The sequence below is a fragment of the Trichosurus vulpecula genome, chromosome 9, assembly GCF_011100635.1.
Source record: "Trichosurus vulpecula isolate mTriVul1 chromosome 9, mTriVul1.pri, whole genome shotgun sequence".
NCBI classification, from domain to species: domain Eukaryota; kingdom Metazoa; phylum Chordata; class Mammalia; order Diprotodontia; family Phalangeridae; genus Trichosurus; species Trichosurus vulpecula.
In genome coordinates, this window is record NC_050581.1 from 75,068,780 (window position 1) to 75,089,978 (window position 21,199).

Consider the following 21,199-nt stretch of genomic DNA (forward strand, 5'->3'; position numbering starts at 1 on the left):
TACTTAAATCCAATTCACCTGCATGTCAGGGCATTGCCTCCCTAAAGTTATGGACAAACAGCAACCTCTGTGAGTAGAAAATTTCTAGTTGGGCAACAAGGCTTCTTTCTTTCTTTCTTTCCTTCCTTCCTTCTTTCTTCTCTCTCCACATAGGGTATCATACTCTTACCTGTCAGTGCTCTGCCCAAAGGGAAGGTAAATCTTAATCTATGAAACTTTTTTGTTTTGGTTTTTCCTTTTAAAGGCCAGCCTCAACCCCAAATCACTCTCGTCCCAAACCAAGCCCTACTTGGTCACTATTTGGGCCCTGACTGGCTCAAAAATAACGTAAATAGCAATTGTTTCTCTTTTGGCCAGAAACCCTGAGGGTCTTCCCCTCCCAGATCTATTTTTTTTTAAAGAGGCCATTCTTTACCTAATTTTTATTAAGCATTAATCACTGAATGGGCACTGCCTCAGTCAAACTGAGACCTGTTAAAGACCTTAGCTGAAAAAGGCCCAGGTCCTCCACTGCACCCTGGGCCATCTCCAGTCACCCAGATCCATTTCTGGCCACTAGACCCAGATGGCTCCAGAGGAGAAAGTGAGGCTGGTGATTTTGCACAGCCCTCCCTCACTTAAATCCAATTCATTTGCATGTCATGCCATCACCTCCCTGATGTCATGGTCCTCTTCGAGAACGATGGACAAACAGCAAGATGGCAGAGGAACAGCTAATGTGTTGGGTGACAAGAGTTAGTTTGCAAAAAGATGTTTGTCAAGCTAACATAATGGCCTGAATCAAGATGAAAGGGAAGCATCAGTTCACACACACACAAATCTGGAAGTTCCAGTGGACTACATGTCCAATAAGGGTCAGCACTGTGACAGCAGTCAAAAAAGCCAATGCTACACTAAGCTTCACTGACAGGATCAGTGTCAATCGAGAGAGGAAAAGTTCTGCTGCACTCAACTCTAGTTAGACCACATCTGGAATATTCTGTTTAATTCTAGCTACCAGTAGAGCTTTATCAAAGATAAAAAATGAAGTCTTGCCAGCCTAAGCTCACTGCCTCTACTGAAGCAAGGAGACACAAAGGTTTTGAGAACATAGACAAGATGTGGCATGTCCAGAAGAGGGCACTCAAGACAGAAGACTGGAGAAGATGCCCATGAAGATCTGTTGAAGTAACATAATTATCTTCAAGTATCTCAAGGCCTGTCAAGTCATAGAAGGATTGGATTTAATCAGCTTGGCCTCAGGTGCAGACTCTGCAGACACATTTACCTTTGATGTCAGTAAAAATACCTAACATCAGAGATATATCAAAGTAGAAGGGGTTGCCTCAAACTAGAGGTCTTCAGAGGTTTGTCATAGATATCATAGTGAGAATTCTCAACCAAATACAAGTGAGATTAGTTTCTGAGATGCCAAACTCTTAGGTTTATTGATTCTAAGGCTTCTCTAAGATTTATAGGTCCCTTGTCTCTTTTAACCTCATTATCCTTATCTCATGTCTCACCTAGTCTCTTCACAGAAAAATCACATGCCTTTGGAGAGGCCTGGCCAGTCCAGGTTCACTCAGTATCTAAAATGTGTATCACATTGGAGTAATATTTATTATTCATGGGTAAGTAAAGCCAATATAATAAAAAGTGACAATTTTACCTAGTCTATTTATTCAATGCTATCCCAATTAAATTACTAAAAAGTCATCTTATTGAGGTAGAAAAATAATAACAAAATTCATTTGGAATAAGAAAAGGTAAGGAATTTCAAAGAAACCAGGAAAAAAAAAAGATTAAAGGAGAATCAGCAATATCAGACCTTAAACTATATTAAAAGGCAAGAATATTGTTGAAGAGTAAAATGGATAATTTCAATTAATTTAAATCAAAATATTCTTGTATAAATAAAACCAATGTAGCCAAGAATAGATGGAATGCAGAAAATTGGGAAAATACTTTGATGGACATCTCTCAGATAGGATGGGATTATGTTGGAATATTGCTGTGCTGTAGGAAGTGGTGAGCTGGTTGATTTAGAAAAAACATGGAAAGACTTGGCCCTATGAAGGAAGATGCTATCCACCTCCAGAGAAAGAGATAAGTGGAAATATGCATGGTATGGTCTTACATGTAAGTGTATGAGTATATACGTATGAGTGTGTGTGTATGTGTAGCTGTGCTGAATTGTAGCCTTCTTTAGGGTAGAGGGGGAAGAGGAAAAAAAAGGAAAATGCACAGCAGAAAACAAAAGAAAACCTACATGGAAGCAAAGTTGGGTAGCTTTGAAGACGATGTATGGTATTTATTGTATAAGTTTTCTTGAAATGGAAATTTATTGTTTTGTATGGAATCTTGTATTATGTTCTGCTGTATACATGGAAATGCTCTTTTTCTTTTCTTGTATTTAAATTTAAAATGAATAAAAAAATCTACAAAATAAATGAAAACAAAATATGTATCATAACATTTAATGCCCAGGAGCTAGATTAATAGTTCTTAAGATTAAACAGCCTTTCCTCCCATCTCAACCTTAGGCCTCACAGTCCTTATTATACACTCCAGTTGCCACCAACCCTCCATCGCACCATTAAAACACCATGGCGCTTCCTTCTAATTCCATAGTGACTGAGGACTGGGGCCATAACCCTTTTAGGGTTTTAGCCTTTTTATTTTGGCCCACTGCTTGATATTTTCATATCCTGGACAGGTATGAATGATAATAGCTGTGATGCCATTTCCCTAGGTTAGTTGAAGGGATGCTTGCCCCACATCCATTCTCCATACCAGAATTCAGGACTGAGGGGCTGCCATTGCATCCATGCTGGTGGCCTAACCTTAAGCTGCATAGCTTGTCCAAGCTAAGTTCTGTTGGTATGGCTATCAATGCACCTTCTTCCAAATTCCCAAGACTATATCCCCCCAACTGGTGCCATAAAGCAGAATGGATAGAAGGGCAGTAGCATATTCTGATGTTGGGAAACAATTAAAGTTAAAAAAAAACTGTGTGTGTGTGTGTGTGCGCGCGCATGCGCATCTGTCCCAAGGCAAGTTCTACCTTGCTCGAAGTAAGGATATGGGTAAGCTTTTATGGAAGGTTGTGGAAAGGAGGACACAAAGGAAAAAAAAACTGGGTGGCCAACAAAGATAAACATGTGCTCACAACATAATACAGCCACACAGCACACGTATGTACACACCCTTCTGTAGCAATAGCTTTCAGGGCAATGACTGATCAAAGAAAGGAAAAAAGTAAAATCTCTGCCCAACACTATAGTTGAAAAAGTCTATAGGATCACAAATCAGGAGAAAAATGAAGTCACTCAAATCAAACCCACAGCACCATGGAAAACTGGGACTTCCAGAGAGAAAGAAGCTGAACAGTATTCTCTGCTTTCTCAGGGGCCAGAAAGCTCAGGGGTGGGAAACTTACAGCCTCAGGGCTACATGTGATCCTCTAGGTCCTCAAGTGTGGCCCTCTGACTGAATCCAAACTTCAAAGAACAAATCCCTTTAACAAAAGGATTTGTTCTATAAAACTTGGACTCAGTCAAATGGCCCCAACCAAGGACCCACAAGGCTAACTATGGCCATGAGGCCCCAGGTTCCCCACCCCTGGCCTAGTGTCCACAGACTAGGTAACCTATTTTAGGAACTGAGCCACTAACTCCCTTTCTAAATTGTGGTTTTTCAGCACTAACCTGAGAGAAAACAGGAAGTACCTTAACCACTCTCCCCCTGAAGAATGTAGTAAGGAAGTGAGATGTCCCAATGGGCCAGACAGAATGAGAGGTGTGGTTCTAAGGACAGAGTCCTGAATGGTCATGATACAAGATAACTTCTAGCTAAGGGAAGAATGGGAATGGTGGTGTTAATCATTAACTGCCATCAGGATTATTATTATCTTTTTGCTTGCCTCAAGATTCAGTCTCTTCTTCCTAGATGCAGATCAAAATCACTGTTGCCATCCTACTATTCTCTAAGCCAGTGACTGTCTTCTTAAACATTCTTAAAAAGTTGTCCCCAATTGATTTCAGAAAACTCAGCTACCTACATTATACATCCTGAGGAAGGGACACTAACCAACCAAAACTGTCCTGATCCCCTGAAGTGCAATCTTCATTTTCCTGGGATATGAATTCCATCCTTTCTGAAGTTGCAAAAATCATATACCTTCCCCCTTAGAAGATAACTATTAACAAAAGTTACAGTAAATAAATACTTCAAATAACAAATAACAAGAAACAAAGATTAGTCAATCACAAAAGAAACTTTAAGAAAGGTTGCATGAGCACGTGGAACTCAGATGACAGCCATACACAATAAGACAAGCCTAGGCTCTGCTCTTGATGAGCTCACAAATACATTATGAGATTTTGATTCCAGGCTGAATTTTCTGAGATTTAGTAACAGTTAACAAAGCTGTTTGAAGATTCCTCATATAAAAAATCTGCACAAAGTTAAATTCTAGTGTGTACTCTCTGATGTGTCATAAGGCCAGACCTATGCCTAAAGACTTTCCCACATTCTTTACATTCATAGGGCTTCTCTCCAGTATGAATTCTCTGATGCTGAATAAGAGCTGAGCTTTGATTGAAGGCTCTCCCACATTCATTACACCCATAGGGTTTCTCTCCAGTATGAATTCTCTGATGTTGAATAAGAGAAGAGTTCTGGTTGAAGGCTTTCCCACATTCCATACAATGATAGGGTTTTTCTCCTTCATTTCAAAGAATGAATTCTTTGATGCTTCCTAAGATCACAGCCTTGACTGAATGCCTTTCCACAATGAGTACATTTGTGGGACTTTACTCCCATATGAATTCTCTGATGTTTTCTAAGATCTGAGTTCTGCTTAAAGGTCTTCTCACATTTATTACATTCATAAGGTTCCCTGACAGTTTGATTGTTTTGATGCACATTAGAACATGAATTCTGCCTGTAGTTTTGGTCATTTGTAGGAGGTATATGGGGTTTCTCTACTCTATGTATAACTAGATCTGAGTTCAAATGGCAACTACTCAGACACTTATATTTATGACTACTCTCTTGTAAGGGAATTTTTTCAGAAGAGATGGTCACTACCACAAAATTTCCATCCTGGGAAAGGGATCCGTCCACTTTCTCCATTTTGTTTTCTTGTTCCTTGTCTAAAGTGTCTTCACACTCACATGCTTCTCCAATCTTGGCTCCTTTGGAAACATCCATTGGGAATCTTCCAGACATCCTCTCCTGTGACTCTACTTCTTCAGAAAATTCCTGCTTTGGAAGGGACCACTTGGTACTAGTCTCAAAATCTGAAATGATCAACAGAAAATACAAATGTCATGTATGCTGAAAGAAGGGAACCTTCTTAAAAGGACTATTAACAAGGGTTCACATCTCTAAGTCCTTTATATACATTACCTGTTAGGGTTATTACAACCACCCTTTGAATAAGCAGGAAGTATCCTATTGTTACATATTAGGAAAAGAAGGACAAGAGAGGCGATGAGACCATAGATTTAGAGTGGAAAGGCTCTTCACAGGCAGCAATCTATTCCAACTTCCTCTTTCACAGAGGTCAAGAGACATTAAATGGCTCAATCAGCATCACGCAGTCAGTGGGTAGGTTGCGGAGCTGGGACTAATATCCAGATTGCAAATCCATCAGCATTTCAATGAAGCCACAGAGTAGTCAAAATTAAATTATATCCTACGCAAGATACGAATACAGTTTATACATGTTTCAGTGAGCTTTCACAAACAGTATCCCAATCTAGAGGACATGGTAACAGGAAACAAGGGTGAAAACACAGGCACAAAGTGATGGAGGCAGGCAAGAAGTAGAGCGAAAAATATAGTACAAAAAAATGAACCAGTCTATGACAACAAGAAAGAAGAGACAAATCAGAGAATGTAGGAAGCCAAAGACTGAAGGAATGGTCTCATATACAAAATATTTATAACAAAGAACTGAATGGAAGTGGGAGCCCATCACCTGAGGAATAGGTGAACAAACTGTGGTATATGAAAATAATGGAATATTATTGTGTCACAAGAAATTATCAATATGAAGCACTCACAAAAGCTTGAGCTTTTTGTGAATAACAGTTCATTAAGAAGGAAGCAAACTCCAGAGCACAATTTACATGATCATTATTATACATAGGAAAACAATGTTGAAGGATTGCAGAACTCTGAGCCGTGGAGTGATGTGACATCAGAGGGTGGCTGCTAAGACATGCGTCTCTCAACAGAGGGCTGGTAAATTATATATAATGTAATGAGCCATATATTGTCAGTCAAGGCCAATGTATATGTCTTGCTCATATGTATATTATAGGTTACAGGAGAGGGCTTGGGAGTGAAGGAATTGGCAACCGAGTGTGATGAAAAAAGGATTATCAACAAAACATTTTAAGAGGGTGGGGAGGGAAATGGATGAGCCAAGCAAGAATAACCTTACAAACTAGGACTAAAAAACTGGAGTTGGGGGAAATGAGCTTTCATTAAGGGTGGGAAATATGAGGAGAAAATGTAAGCAAAGGGACTGAACAGCTAGATGGTAAGAATAATGGAACAGTTTCCATGCCAGTGATTTGAACCATCTTTCATATGCTAACTTTCCAAACTTTGCCACTATCACAACCTGGATCTTCCCTCAGTGCTATGCTGAACGTTCCATCCACTCCTACTCCAGAAGTCTTCTCATCCTGGAATATCTGTCCACCATCCCAGCTCCCTTCTTCCACTCACGACTTCCTCTTAGAGCCTCCATTATGGGGAGAGGCCCAGGCCAGCCAACCCTCGCTCCTCTCTTGCTCTGCTCTTGACTCTCTGGCCTCTGCCATCATGCCTCAGCTGCCATTTAACCCTGGAACATACCTCCACCATGCCAGCTTCCTTCTCTCACTGGTGAGCTCCTCCAAAGGCTTTCCAGACCTGGACACCTGGCCCCAGTGGGGGTCACTTGATGTAACAACACTGCTACTAGCAGAGGCTGTGGAGGTGTAAGACTAACAACATCAGCATACAGAAGGCTGCTAGCACAAATTCTTTGATCTGCTTTTCTAAGGGGTTTACAATCTCACTTTAATTAAACATACATATATCATTCACTTAGTTCAGGGGAAAAGTCAATACCCTGAACTTCAAAGAAAACACAAACAGAAATTACAAGCAGAAATTATATAAACAGAGCAAATAAAATAAATCAGCAGACTGGGCTTCTGTCTGTCCATAGCAATACATACATAGTTACCAGAGAGAGAAGCACCAACATCTGGGTGTTCAAAGCCAGGAGGCTCCTTAATGGCTACCCAGAGTCTCGTCTGGCCAAATCACATGAATGCTCTTCCAATGAGTGAGCCCCCAAACAAAATGCTAACCTCAAAGTATATATACATTTCCTCAGGGTCAGAGAGTGTCACAACCATGTGATTCAAACTCATATGACCTAGGCCTTCCCATGACTTAAGCAGGTCATCAAAGACTCCCAATTCAATCAAAGACTCTTGATTGAAATAAAGGCAAGACTCGAAGGCACTTGATTGCCTTAGTGCTGAGAAGCACTCCAAAACAAAAAAAAAAAAGCAAAAATTTCCACCCTGCTTGCCATTACATTTGCCCCTCTCCCCAATCTTGTGTGTCTTCCTCCCCTCCCCCCACCCATAGAATATCAGCTCCTTGAACACAGGGAATGTCTTTCTTTTTGCTTGTATTTGTCTCCCCAGGCCTTACCACAGTGTAGGCTAGCTACTAGCACATAGTAAGAGCTTCATGAATGCTTGTCTGCCATGCCAGTGGGGTTGGGCAAAAGGGGACATCAGTAGTAAGAGAAAGTAAAGAGACATCTCAGTTCTGTGCCTTAAGGACCCATCCACAAAAACCTTTCAGTTCTGCAATCCTTGTTAAGCTCATGGGGTTCAAAAGCTGTCACTAGATGAGCAAGGATGGGGTCTATCTAACAAGGACAACTAAGAATATACATGCCTGATTTCTTGTAAATCTAATCAAGAGTTTTCAGTGGAAAAGGATGGAAGAGAGAGAAAACTGCTTATTATCTATTACAGACAAGAGAGGTTAACTACAATACAGAAAGGAGTAAAAATACCCAGAATATCATAGGAAACAAAAATCCAAAAGAGGAGGAAAAAACACCATGGCCTCCATCACTCCAATGTCTATGCACAAATGCAAAACTTATAGGCATGCCAGGCAGATTACAGCCTCTACCACCAGGAGTCAAATTTGACCTTCCAGGTACCACTGAAGCTTAGCTGGATGAGACTAAGGCCTGCAACAGGCTCTGCAAGGGTATACCTTATCTGAAAGCAACAAGATGGAGAAAAGACTGGGGCAAAGTAGAAGGTGGGGGGTATGGGGTATGCCATGGCATTTAAGAAGATACACTTGGTTGAGGAAATCCAGAAACCAAAGAAGGGAAACATGATGCAGAGGAGTATGAAAGCATATTAAAAATGAAAAACTTCTCTTTTGTAAAACTGAAGATATTAAGAAATAATATTTCTAAATCTCTAAAATAAAACCCTTTTCTAAACCTCTCTGTTTGAAGAGGGGTTAGACCAGTTTGAGGTGGGTTAGGTTAGAGCCTTTCTTAAGGAAAAGGATTAATGTGGTAACCAAAATTTAGAACAGGAGCATCTTTTAATTAGGTTATTGATCCGTCCCTTAGCAAATAGTGCCACAACCTGACCTTCTCCACTGAGAAGGGATTAAGGTATTTAGGGCTGGGAGGGCTCAAGGGATTCCTTCAGATGACTCCAGGGAGACAACCTAAGGGGAGCGTCCAACATAGGATGAATGGTGACTATTGCTTTAGAATGTTAATCCCTAAACCGAATTTTCATCTACATTTTTTTCATTGTTCCAGATTTCTATAAATGTTATCTCAACTCTTCCTGGGCTAAAGAGTTTTGTTGGGGGACACAGGGAACTAGGCCAGTCTGGACATCTCTCTCTGCACCCCAAACATAGACCGGTTATTATATTTAATATTAAATTGTTTCTTGAAGATTTGTGCTGAAAACACAGAATATAGTATTAATATTTTTTCTTCAATAGAGACAGATGGAGAAACAGCACTGATATTGTCAGAGTGTTCCTAAAGTCTGGACACATAGGCAAAAATGCATATTTTCAAGAAATGAAATGAATTAAATTTTCAACATTTTATTTAATTGGAATATTAACAAGTAACATCTTCAACATGAAGATGTTACTGGACAGAAAGACTTAAATGAGCAGTTTGGAAAATAGATCACAAGTCTAGAGTGAGGTGGCTATAAGAGGGAACTTCAGTTGTCCAGAAACTTGCTGGAATCTTTCTCTTTTCCTCCCCTCCTCTGCCCTCTTTTATCCTTCTCTTCCCATCTTCCCCCTTTCTCTCCCTGATTCCCAAGGTAATTAATTTATTAAGGGCCTTCAAAGTGGAACGCACCCAGCTAAAGGCTGAGATGACAGACACCAGCAGAACAAAGACAGCCCTGCCTGCGAGGAGTGGGGGGAGACAACACATAAAAGGAAGCGGGAGAAGGGAGGAGAGGAACTCAAGGTACCTTCCCCACTGTGACCCCTTGATGAACCAGATCAGCTTCACTCTTTTCTCTTCTCTTGAATCCCTGGTCCTCTTATCCTATCACTGATCTAGATTTGTGCAAGGTGAAGGCTTGGCCTTGGATTGCTCCCACCCTCCATCCTCTGCCTTCATTCCCATTTCTGAAAAATGGAGAAAATCATGAAACTATGCTGCCTAGGTCCACTACAAACTTACATTTATTATTATTGTTCATTTGTGTCTGACTCTTCATGACCTCATATGGGGTTTTCTTGGCAAATATACTGGGATAGTTTGCCATTTCCTTGTCAGTGGATTAAGGCAAATAGAGGTTAAGTGACTTTCCCAGGGTCACACAGCTAGTAAGTATCTGAGGCAAGATTTGAACTCAGATCTTCCTGATTCCAGACCCAGGATTCTCTCCACTAAGCCACCTGGCTGCCTCAAAGTGATGCGTAACCTCAACTGGGCCCTTACTACACCAAGGCATTCCTTTTGAACCTCCTAAATCAATTCACTGTCCCACTCACAGCAGCACCTGATCTAAAACTATTCATCCCTCCTCTCAAACTGCCAATGACTCCCAGACCCTGACTCTCTCAAAACCTTGCCTTATATTTCAAAGAAAAATTGAGGCCATTTGTCAAGACCTACTTCTTTTCCCCTGCCCCTCCTCCTCTCAGATCACTCACATGTCTTCTACCATTAGCTTTACTCCTGGCTCTTGTGAAGAGACAAGCACTTCTATTTACCAAGGCTCACCCCTCTACTTGCTTGAGGGATCCTATTCTCTCCTGTCCCCTCCTACAGACTGCCCCTTCTGTTATCCACACTCTTTCATTTATCTTTATCTTTCCCTGTCTACTGGTTGCTTCTCTGCTAGCTACCAACACGTCCATGTCTTCTCTGTCCTCAAGAAACTTCACCTGATGTGTCCATTCTCATTAGCTATCATCCTATATTTCTCTTCCCTTTTCTAGACAAACTCCTGGAGATGATCTTTTACAAGAGGTTCCTCCACTTCCTTTCCTATTGCTCTTTCTCTCTTTTGAATTCTCTGTATTCTGGCTTCTAACCTCATCATTCAACTGAAACTGCTCTCTCCTAAACTACTGATGATCTCTTAATTGTCAAAGCTAATGACCTTTCTCAATCTTCATCCTTCTTGAACTGCAGCCTGTTACAATGTCAATCACCCTCTTCTCCTTGAAATGCTCCTCTCAAGGTTTTACTCACAGAGCTCTCTCCTGGTTTTCCTCCTACTTGACTATTCCTTCTCAGTCTCCTTCACTGAACATTTGTCCAGGTCATCACTAACTATAGGCGGCCCCAAAGGCTCTGTCCTGGGCCCTCTTCTCTTCTCCCTCTATACTATTTCTCTTGGTGATCTAATCAGTTCCCATGTATTCGGTTATCATCTCTAATCTGATGATTCTCAGATCTACCTGGCCAGCCCTAATCTCTTCAGCCCTAATCTCTTTTCTGTATCTCATCTCCAACTGCCTATTAGACACCTCAAACCAAATGTTCCACAGACATCTTAAGCTCAAAATGTTCAAAATTGAACTCACTATCATTCCCCCTAAATCCTCCCTTCTTCCTAACTTCATTACAATGTGAGAAATAATTTGTCTGGACCACTACTCTATTCCAATCAGTATTAATCAATTTGATATGATTCCATAGGAGTAGTGATTATAAGTTCTGTATATTAAGCCTCAGAGCTCTGAACTACAGGTTGTAAATTCACTTGCTTAATCATAGGAAGCTAACTAGACGCCCCCACCATTGTTTATCCTTGTCATGGTGACTAAGCCCAGTGTGGTAGAGGTAACTCAAATTACATGGAAAGTCCTCCAATTTATTTTTGTACCTCTGGACCATTCTCTCTTGTCCAACACAAGCAGGTAACCATTTTATGACCACCTAGTCAGTGGAAATGCCCCATGCTTCACCCAATCTGTGACTCCACTGTTAATATGTCATTTTTGGACCTCAAGAGCAAGATCTGTCAACCAATGAGACTGTGTACTTTACCATGCCTCTTTTGCATATGTGCGTATCAACTCTATAAAAAACAAAGTCCCGGAATATCACAGATCATGAGGAAAATCTGAGGTCTACTTCATTAGAAGGGACCACAGATCCTTTAATAAAGTGCCAGTAGCTCAGAGCTCTGCCTCAAGTCTCTTTTATTGCAGGTTAGACAATTTTAATTCCCACAACTATGACCCAGAGCATCCCTTTCCCAGGCTCAAAACCTTGACTCACTCTCTCTCACCAGCCTTATCAAAATATCTATCAAGTCCTGTCCTTTTGGTCTTTATAATATCTCTAGTATGTGCTTCCTTTTCTCCAATGGCATTGCTATTACCCTGGCACAGGTTCTCATCAGCTCATGCCTAGACTATTTCAATAGCTTTACGGTTGATCTCCCTGCCCCAAGTTTTCCCCACTCCAGGCGATCCTCCACTTAGCTGTCAGACTGATCTTTCTAAAGCATATGTCTGACTATTTCACTACTCTATTCAATAAACTCCAGTGGCCCCACCAGATGAAATATGAAAATCATTCATCTGGCTTTTAAAACCTTTCATAACCTGGCCTCCTCCTACCTTTCTAGTATTCTTTTTTTGTTTGTTTTTAATTTTTTAATTGATTTTTAAAAATTCACAATTCTCAATTCTCCCCTACTTTCTAATTGAGAAGGTAAGCAATATGATACCCATTATTCATGTGAAGTTGAAGCCTTGCAAAACATATTTCCATACTAGCCACGTTGAAAAAAGAAGCAAGAAAAATAAAGTGAAAAAAACCCATGCTTCAATAGGCACTTGGAGTTCTCCAGTTCTCTCTCTGGAAGTGGACAGTATTTTTCATCACCAGTCTACTGGAACTGTCAGAGATCACTGTACTGATCAACAACAACAACTTACAATACTGCTGTGATTGTGTACAATGTTCTCTTTCCAGTCTTCTTAAATCTTACCTCCCTGCACATACTGGTGATGCAGTGACATTGGCCTCCTTGCTGTTCCCCAAACATAACAGTGCATTTCCCACTCCTGGCTGTCTCCCATGACTAGAATTAAGTCTCCCTCCCCAACTCTACATCCTGATTTCCATGCCTTCCTTCAAATCCCAGCTAAACTTTTCTATGAGAAGCTTTTCTCTATCCCATTACGCTAGTGACTTTCTTCTGTTGATTATCCTCAATTTACACCATAGAATATATATCTTGCTTGTATACAGTTATCTGCATGTTGTCTTTCTCACTAGACTGTGAACTTCTTGAGAGCAGGGGCTGTTTTTCGCCTTTCTTTATACACTCAGTACTTAGCACAATGTATGACACATAGCAGGGGCTTACTAAATGCTTGTTAACTTATCTTGCTGTCAACAAAGGACAAAGCAAATACACTATAGCTTTGTAATGTTGTCAATAAAAACACTAAAGCAAAATTTGCTGGGAATAATTGAACCAGGAATTTAATTTTCCTTATCCTGGAAAAGTAAAAGATGGTGCAATTCTGATGTTGTAATTTGCTGAATAATATAACACCTGAGATGATTTGTTGAACCAGGAATGTGATTTTCCTTATCCTGGAAAAGTGAAAGATGGTGCAATTCTGACATTGTAATTTACAGAATAATATAACACCTGAGATGATTTGTCTTTAAAATAAAAATTTCTCTACTGCTTCATGGAATCATCCTTTTTAAATGGGAATGGATTGGAAAGATGATCTAGTCCAACCCCATCACTTTACAGAAGACAAAACCGAGACCCAGACAAGTTACATGATTTGCCCAAAATCACACTGATGGGAATTGGCAAAGCCAGCACTTAAACCAATGTCCTTTGATACCAAATCCTGTATATCACACTACCTCTTAATCATTGTAGACAAGAAACTGAGGAGCCAGATGCTATTCTGACTGACAAACAACCCCCATTCTTTTCAACGCCTTCCCTTTAATCCTTCCTTCTTCCTTCTCCTTGCTCCTCACCTCTTTCTTGTAGGAAATGGAGATCTGGAGACCCACACTTGATCTCTGCCTTCATAGGCAGAATCTGGACATTCAGTGCATCCTGTGCTGCTCTCAAGGGTGCCATCTTCTCCCAAGCCCCTGCCTCTCTCTGTGTACTTGATGCAACCTGGAGATAATGAAATATGTTTGGCCTTATAAAGGAACCACCATGAAAACAAAAACACAGATATACGAAGGAAGACCAGGGACACAGGACAAAGGACAAAAAAACCAAAGTTTTGCTTGTTGTATTTAAAGAGGCTGTATTAAGATTAATCATAAAACAACCCTGGAGGCTCCTTTTTATTACTAAACAGCTTGTTCCTTTCAGGAGAGAGGCTAAATTGGCACGTGAAAGAATTAACTACAACAGAAATTTTTGTTGCTGATAAACAGGAAATCTTCTGAAATTTGAGTTAATTTCATTATATGGCTATTTGAAAAATGAATGATTTAGTATTAAGTAAGATGAATGTACAATAAAACTTCAAACAATTGTCAATAAACCTTATTTTATTTATTATATTTCTATATTAAATTATATTTACCCATTTTTACCAATTAAAAATAAATTGTGAGATTACCACAATCAGTTAACCAAAAATTACACAACCAGTGACAGACCTTACCATATCTATAATATGACTAACTTTTAGAAACTGTGAAAAATCATGTAGTTGCAGAGTAATTTTTCTTAAGCATAAACTCTAAGTAAATCTATTAGAAAAGACTTAGAATACAGAATATCCTGACTGAACAAAAGCTAGGAAAATCTGCTTACCTCCCTTGTGGTTGAGATAGAAAATAATAGCTAAGAGGAATCTTAAAAGTCATCTAGTCCAAGCCTTTCATGAGGAAACTGAGGACCAGACAGTGGTCTTACTCTAATACATGACTTACTCTAATAAGCAGAAGAGACAGGGTTCAAGCCAGGTCTTTTGACTCTAAGAGCAACACATTTCATACTCTACCAACCTCCCTCCCACTCCACGTTTATTTTCAGTCTTCATCTTCTTTGACTTTTACCACATTTGGTACTGATAACCACCTGATAACTTTGTAAAACTCTTTCTTCCTTTGGCTTCCATAACTCTACAAGATTCTTGTTCTCCTACCTTTCTGACCACTTCTCTATGTTCTTCCATGGTTCTTTTCTATAGGCTTATAAATATGCGTATCCCAGGATTCAGCTTTTGCCCTCTACTCTTCCTCTCTCCACACTCTCCTTCAAAGATCTCATCTACTTTCATGTAGATTGGTAATTGAATGAACCAGTTAAAAACACTCAGTCACCCTTGATTTCTCCCCCCATTCTCCAAGTCTGTTGCTTTTTCCTTCCTAATTTTTTTTTCCTTTCTAATTTCCCCTGCCCCCACCCTAATTCAGATTCTAGTCATTCCATTCACTCCTAGGACAGGAACTGTCTCAAGTCTGCCTCTGTATTCCTATCACCTAGCACCAATCCTGGAATAGAAAAAGCACTTACAACACTTGAAATGCTCAATAATGGACAACTGAAGTTGCTTCCTAAAATGATCACCCTGCCTCCAGACTCCCTTCATTAAGACAACTCACCAACATATCAGAATTGCATTTTGGCTCAAAAAAACTCTTCCCTGGCTCCCCAGTGCTACTGATCAACTCCAAACTCCTTAGTCTGTCACAGAAGGTTCTGTTTTCCTCCTGGCCTTATCTTAAATCAAAACCTAACAAATAAGAATCATCCACCTCAAACTAGTCAAGGTATTCCTACCTTTGCTCACATAATTACATCTGCCTGCAATGTGGTATGTGTGTGTATTGACATATATATTTATGTGTGTGTGCGTGTGTATACTTTTATACACATAAACATATTCATATTTCTCCTCTAAGAACCAGTTCAGAGTCTTAATCACCTGCCATGAAACATTCTCAGACTAATCCAACTGACATTTCATAGTCTCTGAGTTTGAAAATATATGGTCTATACAGGGGCTCCAAAGCATGAGAACCCCTTTTTAATAGAAAAAAATTACGGACCCTTCCACCACTCACAGGGTACATTTTGCTAGGACTAAGGTTCAAAATGATAGTATGAATATGGATTTTCAAACCCTTTGCAATAACTCCAGAAACACCCTGGAGTTCAGATTACCACCTATTTGAGAATTAATCATGGGACATATATTGTAATTTCTTCTGCTGTTACTCAATGCTCATGTGTCATTTAATTTTTCATATGCTTTCATGTTCTTGCATCTGACTATGAGTGCTGTAAAATAAGGGGATCTTAAATATGTAGATTAAAGTTACTTGGACAAGTGAAAAGGGAAACCAGGAACATTTCTATTTCTAATACTCTGACCTCATGAATCCTCAACCTTCTCAACTTCAATCACATTCACCTCCATTCTATTTTATTTAGCCACCAGGTTAGATGAATCATGCCTTAGGCGTCAGCAACATTGGGCACTGTTCCAGCTCCAAAGTCTGTAACTCTTAAATTCCCTTCTCTGATCACAATCTAACTCCTGCTAAACCTGCTCCCCACAATCACAATGATGTTCTTTCTGTCCCCTCAACCTTCACCTGCGGCTCTGGCTCTACCCAGCCTTGAGATCTATGGGTCAGCTATTTCAATGACATTTGACGTCACCCAAGCCATTTCAATTCCATACTGGCTGTAACGGTAACGTAAATTTGAAGATCTTCCCATCCATTAATAGGCCCATGTGACCTGCTTATGTCACAGGAAGCCTAAGTCACATGTGGTGGCAGGAACTTGCTGGATGAGTGGAACTGGAAGGATGGAGCAGAAAATGCTCAGAGCAGTTACAAGCAGCAGGAGGAGCAGAACCAGGCAAAGAAACAGGTAGGATTTGGGAGTGTTTGATTGAGAGAAGGCCCCAGCAGGGGGTAAGGTTATGGGATGGCATGGCTCCCTGCTGTGATAATGTGTGCTAACTTCTTTGCTACTATGATGGATTGGACTCACTGGTTTGGGGATTTGGTTCTCTGGTGTCGGAATGAATGTTTTGCTTCTTCTATCTTCTATATGGAAAGTCTGTTACATTTTGCGATACAGAACCAAGTCAGCACATTCATAGCTATAGCAGCTGTTGTGAATATTGCCTTGGTGATAGACTAACTCATCCCCAACCCTGAATAACACTTGGCTAGTAGAAAGTCACAAACTGTGCCTAGTAGGTGAGTAGGTCCAGAACAACCATGCCAACATCAGGCTGGGTCCCTCACTACAACTCACTCCCTGTTACATTCCCCACATTTTTTCTACTTTTGCCAGTCCCCAACCTCACTTCCTACCTATTTCCCCAATCACAGAGGACCTCAATTCCTACTTATCCTGAGAAGACTGAGGTCTTCTGACCTAAGCCTCCTTAACTTCTTTCTTCCTTCTCACTTCAAAACCTCTCTCTACATCACCCATCTTTTCTTCCTCCTAGTCCAAAGAAACATCTGGCCTTCCTCTTTGCCAAGACTAACTCCATTTATCATTGTGATTCCATCCCCTCTTGCTTCCTCCAGGATTTTGTACCCAAGATAATTATTTCCATAATGGAATCAACAAGATCTAAAGAGGAATTTTGCCTCAGACACTTCTAGGACTCTGACCCTGGGAAAGTCACTGGTCACAGGGTTGTTGTCAGATATAATAGGTGAATAGAGAGCTTTCTGCAAAACTTCAAGCAATCTATAAATACTAGCTATTATTATAAAGTTTCACTTTCTCTCAGCAAGCTCCTTCCTCCCACCTACAAACCATGTTTAGCCTCCCTTATCCTAAAAACAAAAACTTTCTACTGACATCGCTTCATCTTTCAAGTGACCACTCCATGGTCTTTCCTCCTCTTCAGTGTCAAATTTCTAGAAACTACATTCTAGAACTACATTCATTCTTTCTTCTTCCTCATTATTAGCTCCTTCATACTCTGCTGGCTTCTCTACTCTCCACTCTAGTGACCACCTTCTAATTTGTCGGCCTTGATCTCTCTGCAGCATCTGACACTGGTCACCTCCTTCCCTCCTCCTTTTCTCCTACCCTACTTGGCCTCCTAGACACTGTACTCTTACAGTTTCCTGCTTGCCAATCCTCTTCTTCTCTCTCCTTTCACTTCTCTTCTTCCTTCAACTATTCCACTATCTTTCAAATCAGGGCGGGGCAAACTATGGCCTGCATTTGGAGTTAATATTCATTTTTACATTTTTACATACAATAGCAATTTACTTCAAAATGTCTAAGCCATAGTTCATCTTGGGTCTACAAAAGTAAGCAGAGGGCTGTAGTTTGACAACCTTGCTCAAGATGTAAGACAGCTCCCCCAAAGGCTCTGACCTTGGCCCTCAGCTTTTGCTACTTTCTCTCTTTAGCTGAGCTTTTTCACACCTACAGTTTCAACTCTGTCCCTCAGCGAGTATTTGTTAAGCATCTACTATGTGCCAGGCACTGTACTAAGTGCTGGGGATGACACAAAAGGCAAAAAACAGTCCTTGCTCTCAAGGAACTCACAATCTAATAGAGGAGATGACATAACCCCATTTCCCCACAATAAATTACATCTGGAGAAATTAAAGCTATCTATAGTCATATGAAAAAATGCTCTAAATCACTATTGATTAGAGAAATGCCAATCAAAACAACTCTTAGGTACCACATCTCTCCGATCAGATTGGCTACCATGACAAAACAGGAAAATGATAAATGCTGGAGAGGATGTGGGAAAACTGGAACACTGTGGAGTTGTGAACTGATCTAGCCATTCTGGAGAATAATTTGAAACTATGCCCAAAGGGCTATAAAAATGTGCATACCCTCTGACTCAGCAATACCACTTCTAGGGCTGTATCCCAAAGAGATCAGACAAGTGGGAAAGGGACCTGTACATACAAAAATATTTGTAGTAGCTCTTTTTGTGGTGGCAAAGAATTGGAAATCAAGGGGATGACCATCAACTGGGGAATGGCCAAACAAATTGGGGTATATGAATGCAATGGAATACTATTGTGCTATCAGAAATGAGGAGCAGACGGACTTCATTATAACTTGGAAAGACTTATACGAACTGATGCTGAGTGAGGGGTGCAGAACCAGGAGGACATTATACACGATTCAGACACACAGTATCTGCAAGGCCTATGATAGATCTGGCTCTTCTCATCAATGCAAGGTTTAAAGACAGCTCCAAAAGACTCATGATAGAAAAAGCTATGCACATCCAGAGGAAAAATTATGGAGTCTGAATGCAGATTGAGGCAGCCTATTTACTCTCTTTTCTCTTCTCCTTTTTTGGTTTCATTTCTTCTTCCTTAGGATTCATTCCATTGGTTATAATTCTTCTTTACAACTGGACTATTATGTAAATAAGTTCAATGTGCAGGTATATGTAGACCCTATATTAGATTACATGCCGTCTTGGGGGGGAGGGGGGAGGGGAAAGGAGGAAGAGAAAATTTGGAACTCAAAAACTTGTGGAACTGAGTGTTGGAAACCAAAAATAAAAAAATAAAGAAAGAAAAATGTACCAAAAACTAAAAAAAAAAATGAAAAAGAACCTTCAAGAAAAATAAATCACACCTGCCTCTTTCCCACCTGATGTCCTGGGTCACCAAGCTCTCTCTCCAAATCTTCCAGCACAGTCACCACCTCCTCTCCACTCTCTGGATGCTGATCTCTCACCCAGCTCTGCAGGTCCTCTGGCAAAATGGTCAGGAACTGCTCCAGGACCAGCAGTTCTAGAATCTGCTCCTTCGTGTGGATCTCTGGTCTTGCCACTGATGGCAAAGTTCCCAGAGTTTGTTCAGAGCCTCTCGGGGTCCAGGTGTGTCACTGTAGCCAAACTGCCTGAACTGCGGGCGGAAGATCTCCTGGGTGGAAGGGCTCTTCCTCTTCTGGATATCTTTCTTCCCCCATACATAATCCTCTTCTTTCTCTACCTTTACTACTTGAAGTCTCTCTTGCCCTGATGGATTCTGGGGAGTCAGTGCTGAAGTCTCTAGAGCCATTTGAGTTTATACAAGTTGTATTGGGGTTTTTTAAATAGGTACTACAGAGGGGTTTATGCCTCTTGAGCTGCTCTTCAAGGAAACCCCTAAGATAAGAAACCACTGTTAACAACTGGTAATCATAAATGCTATTTAAGAACTTACACAAATTAATGAATAACAGAAAGTTAATTCATTGTAAAGTGTGACAGAAGAAACACTAAAGGTAACACTAAAAAATGTTAACTAAATAATTCCTAAGCAATTCTGGATCTTTCTCTGTTGTGATGTACAAATAACAGTGAACATTCTGACATTCATTATAAAAACAGCCGTACTTTAAGAGGAAGGATAGCACTTGATAAACTGAGGCCCAAATAGGAAAAGTCACTTGCCAAGATGACACAAAATGAGTGAGATGGAACCAGAAGGACCCACATTACTCATCTGAACAGTGCAGAGAGCATGGCTTTCAAGACAAAGCACCTGGGCTCGGATCCTGCCTCTCATCGTTACTGCCCAGGCAACTAGATGTTACAGTGCACACAGCTCTGGGCCTGGAGTCAGGAAGACCGGAGTTCAAATCCAGCCTCAGACACTAGCTCTGTGACCCTGGGGAAGTTACTGAACCTGTCTGCCTCAGTTTCCTCAACTATAAAATGGGGATAATAATGGCACCTACATCCCAGGGTTGTTGTGAACATCAAATAAGGCAATACTTGTAAAGTGCACACAGTAGGCGCTTTATAAATGCTTATGACTTATTCCATACCCGTATCCACACCCGGCAGAATCACAGGCCTCTAAACTGGCACTCGGACCCCGACAGTTCCCTGAACTCTAAAGTAGTTGAGTCATATCTCACTCCAGGGATGATCCCACCCCCCACCCCTCCTCCACCGCCCAAAGCCGGGTCTCACCTACACTTCCGGACTACATTTCCCGGGGAGACTGAGACAAACGCACCACTGTCAAGAGGTTGCTATAGAGACGGGCTGGGGCGGCACGTGACTCCACCGGAAGCCATGCTGGGCCCCGCACTGGCTCTACACCAGAGGGCGCAGGTCTACACCACACGGACCCGCCGCAGCCAGCGCTACTGCTCAGACTCTTTACTGAGTGAGTGAGCTCAAGAGTCAGACTCCAGCACAGAAGGGAAGCTGGCTCCAGCTCCCCCGAGAACGGCGCCGCCCGGATTTCTGGGAAATGTAGTCGGGGGAAATGGCCCCGGAGGCTTCTGGGAACCGTAGTCCAGCGACAACTCGTACAAGCTTCCAAGATATCCTGTGCGCAGCAGCTGGAGATGCTCAAGCCCTTCTCCCTCTAAGGGAACTGTCCTCCTGGAGTTCTGAGTGTTAAGCAAGTCCTGGCCCCTCCACCTAAAGAAGGGGGCGGCCCCTCCCCCTCCGGCCTCCTTACCTCCTTGCCCACGGGGAAGATGGCGGTGGGGATGAAGCCTAGAAATCCCAGGATGGAGTTTGGCGCCGGGAAATCGGGCTGGTCCCGCGTCGGTGACGTCATGAGGGCTCGGGGTAGGCCTGGCTCGGAGGAAGGGGGAGGAGAAGCAGCCCCGGCTGGCAGTCCGGCCCTCGTCTGCGGCTGCCTCCCGGGAGGCGACCCACAGGTCCGCGCTGCCCAACT

The 21,199-nt window shown here is 41.4% G+C and overlaps 1 pseudogene; it reads right to left on the bottom strand.

The window, feature by feature from the left end:
- Positions 1–4,236: 4,236 nt before the first annotated feature.
- On the bottom strand, positions 4,237–21,159 carry LOC118830901 (annotated as a pseudogene).
- Between the last annotated feature and the right edge of the window lie 40 nt (positions 21,160–21,199).